At 32.4% G+C, this 4,386-nt stretch overlaps 1 non-coding gene across 1 annotated transcript; it reads left to right on the top strand.

The window, feature by feature from the left end:
• Positions 1-3,750: 3,750 nt before the first annotated feature.
• On the top strand, positions 3,751-3,940 carry MIR7996A (microRNA MIR7996a). Its single transcript, NR_130367.1, has one exon. It is a non-coding gene; the product is annotated as a microRNA MIR7996a (primary transcript).
• The last annotated feature ends 446 nt before the right edge of the window (positions 3,941-4,386 follow it).

The raw sequence follows: 4,386 nt of genomic DNA on the forward strand, positions 1-4,386 counted from the left end.
TCAAGCATACAAAGCTTAAAAACTAAAATAAAAGTTCTTAAAACTTAAATACAAACTTTAAGTCCAAAGAAAACTCTGTATAATAAAATATATACAACTTGCCATAAAAAGGCAACTTTAGTCTTTAAAACATTTAACAAAATAAATGAAGACTTATAAAACTCTACTGTCTATCTATGAAGCCTCTAACTAATAACGATGGAAGTCGGGACAAGACCCACGACATCATGACTAAACTGAAAAGTAAATGAAATCCTCCGGAAGCAAGGAGGCTCACCATAGCTAACTCGAACTCTCGGATGTATCAACGAAGCTCCTGTTGATGATCTTGAATACTTGTGTCTGCATCATGAGAAGATGCAGGCCAAATGGCTCATTGTGTGGAATGTACAAGCATGTAAGAGGAATTCTAAAGCATAACATAAGCTTGAAACTTGATAAAAAGGAAACATACTTACCTCTTCTCAAACTTACTCAACTCAAGGAATACTCAGGGATATTCAAAACTACTCAAACTTACTCAACTCAGAAGTACTCAAGGATAAGATACTCAACTCAGAGATTAGATACTCAACTCAAAGATATGATATTCGACTATAGGTACTCAACTCAATATAAAGCAACAATACACATGCAATATATGGAAAGCTTTATAAAACAGTAAAAGCAACTTAGTTCGTTAAAGAAAAATGCAATAACAAACTCAACTTTACTTATATAATTAAAGTAATATAGTTTATGCGGGAGTTTCTCTAACCGACAACCATCACTTAAGAGCTATAGTGATGATACAACACTTTACCTCACACTGCCAAAGACCATGCTATACCTTGCCATCAATATATGACCTAACTAAACTTAGTGAATCCACTAGTCTATGTGAAAAGGATTCATCTAAAAAGTATGATCATTTTCTACCCATGATGGCTACATGGTTTTCATGGAGACTTGAGTTAATATGAAACTCGCATCCCACATCGGTGCTCAATAATACTCCCAAAATATACTTAGCTCATCTGTTTTTAAAACAACTTCTTCTCTGATTTGAGATAATTACTCAAACTTAGCTTAAAGGCTCTCTTGGAATCGATGTTCCCTTTTCTAGCTCAAAACTCTTTTGAAAATCTCAGTTTCCTCTCATCTTAAATGTGAAAACATTTAATTTTGGGAATACTTAGTTCCCATATATCATTTTAAGGAAAATGAACTTTACTCTTTCTCTTTACTCAACTTCAACGCTTAAGTCTTAAAACAAAGTTTAAACATTTGTAGAAGACTTCTTAAAATATGGTTCATGCCGAATGATGGACATGAACGACTCAATGCAAGATTTTCAATAACCATAGATAGAACTCAATACTTGGAACTCAAGAACTTCAATGATACTACTCATCTCAAGATTTTTTTACTTATAGTGTTCATGCGGAATTATGGGCATGAAATATTCAACTCAAGTACTCAAATATGCTTCTCAAAAGGGATTAGGAACTCAACACTACTCTGAAAGATGCTCAGGTTACAAAGTTCATGCAAAATTATGGGCATGAAACAACTTGGCTTGATAGTCTACATAACTATATGGAACTCATGTATACGACTCTTCTGATTCTCTGAATTACTTCCTCAAAACTTAGTTCAAATCGATAGTTGATCTCAAGGATTCACAATTGAATTCAAAGGCTTTCTTGAACTCTATTCTTAACTCTCTCTTGAAATGTGAATTATGAATTCAAGAGTTATAGTTCATGATAAGAAAGATCTCATGATGACAAGGTAGTCTCACTCTCATACTCACTTGCTCGAGTCTTGAAACAAGTTATTAGAATTTGTAGAAGATTCCTCAAAAAGACAAAAAAGGATTTTCTGAAAAATGTTCGAAAGAACTCTCAAGACTTGACTCTCAACTCTACCTTGAATGTGATATATGAATTCAAGGTTGTGATTTGTGATAGGAAATATCTCATGATGTTTAGGAATGATTTTGGATAGCTAAACATGAGAAAAGACTGAAAACCAATATTTGAGAGTGGGTCCGTGACGCAGAGAGGCTTTTAAAATTTGGTTTTGAAAACGTCTTTTGAGGCAGAACACCTCGTGTTAGCTCCGCGACACGAAGCTGAAATTTCGAATCTGAGCACTAGGCGCGCGACGCGTGACCACCTTCGTTCGACGAAATTTCTTCTTCGTTTTCTAACCTCAATTAACCTAAATTCGATCCTTTTTCTCAATCTCTCTTTAGATTTAGATACCCAACACATGTACACTAGAATCTAACTCTAACCTTTCTATAAATCGACACATTAATCTCAAGAACTCCTCAATTTCAGCCCAATTCAAGAACGAAAGCAAATTCATGAATACATAACAAGAACATCAAAGCTTCAACTTTTAAAACGAATTTAAAGCTGAAATTAACATGATTGGCGTGTGGGTGAACAAACCCAACACTATGGAAGCTTACATACCTGAAATAATTAATCCTCTTGAAGCAATTTGAAGGAAAACCTTTGAAGAAGAACCCTAGCCTTAGTTTTTTCTTGAATTTCTTGAGCGTAGAATCTTTGGAGTGAATGAGAGGGTTTAGATTTAAGAAAACTGATTTTCTACACATTTTAGGGCAATTTAGATGACCTCCTAAGGGTTTTTAGTACTAAAATACCCCTAAAAAAATAATTAAAACGAGCTGGGAGTCGGAAAGATCTTTCACCAGGCAGTGAGGTCCGTGTTAGCTCCGCGTCGCGGAGCTATCTCGGAGATGTTGCCTGGTTTGCGCAACATTAGTAAATCCGTCATAACGTTTTACTTAGAGCTCAGAATTGAGCAAACTCAGTGGCGTTGGAAAGATAATTCGAAGACCTTTCCTAAGGTATCTCGTAGCACACCTAAATCATCCCGATCTAGGAGTTATGGTCGTTTGAAGTCGACCCAAAACTCATACTTAGCTTAACTTGCAAAATTTCAGATTTTGCTATTTCCAATTTGATTCTTTTTGGAACTCAAGGTGCTACGTCTAGTGACCTTAACACTCAAGAAACTTTAATTTCCTTGCAAAAATCTTACTCACTACAAATAAGGGTTCGAATCTTAGCTCAAATATTTTTTGAGGTGTTACAGTATTTTTAATATTTGTAACTCCTAAAGTTAAATTCATTGATTTATTATCACTAGACTCATTCATTCATTAGTATTAGTATTTACTATTTAGTAAAAAAGCTAGTACGCTCAAATGCAAAGGATAGATTTAAACCTCCATAGAAAAATAGAGAATTTCTACAAGGCAATGTTTCATAACATAAACATGTGCGCCTGATCAAACGTACATACGACAACTTATTCATTTTCGGGCCTTGCACACACCGCCTCCTATCACACTATGAAAATTGGTCATGTACGAAGTCGTTACCTTTATCACAAGGAGAGGGATATCAATTATCAAAGGTAAACCACATTACATCTCCTTCATCATTCTCTTCCCAGACTGATTAATTAGGTTAAGAATAAGACAATTCAATTAAAGAGAGCATTAAAAATACATCAAGAGCTAGTTATGTTTTGATTTAATTAATTAGTCAAAATTCAAATAATAATGGATGTCATTATTAGGAGAGTTTGGTTAGAGTAGCTCTAATTAAGTCAAATTCCAAAAGCTATTGGATGGCATTATTGGGAGAGGTTGGTTATATATATACTAGATATGAGACCCCGTGCCAGCACGGGGCCCAATATATGTTACTGTTTCTGTTTTAATTTATGTGGTACATATGAAATTTGAAATTAATCAATTTTTTAGTTTGTTTTTATATATTTTAAGTTGCTAATTATTTGTATTTAGAGTATGTTTTACGTAAATATATTAGAAATCACAATAATTAACAAGTTAATATAAAAAAAAACTTATAAAAAATTCATTGACTTTTGAAATTTCATTTGTATCACATAAATCAGGACCGAGTAATATATATGAAAATTACATAAAACGTACTATAACTCACAATAATTAGCAACTTAAAATATCTATATATCTATATTTCTCCCAATTTATGCGGCATAGATGAAATTTTGAAAGTTAACAAAAACTGTTTATATGTTTTGAAATATTTTAAGCTATTAATTATTATGATTTATTATACTTTTTACATAAAAAAAATTATTTATATAAAGTATAAAAGAGAAAATTTAGAAAAAGGAAACATAAATGTCAGCAGGAGTCCAATCTATGTTAATTTCTATGTTTTAATTATTGTAATACCGATTGAATTTGGAGAGCCAACTAAAAAATTTTAAAGGTTTTTTTTTATAAATTTTAAGTTGTTAATTATTATAATTTATAATATTTTTATTAATTTTAAACCAATATATGTTTTTCTCTGTCTCAATTACATGAGA

Source organism: Solanum tuberosum, unplaced genomic scaffold (genome assembly GCF_000226075.1).
Source record: "Solanum tuberosum cultivar DM 1-3 516 R44 unplaced genomic scaffold, SolTub_3.0 scf00069, whole genome shotgun sequence".
NCBI lineage: Eukaryota > Viridiplantae > Streptophyta > Magnoliopsida > Solanales > Solanaceae > Solanum > Solanum tuberosum.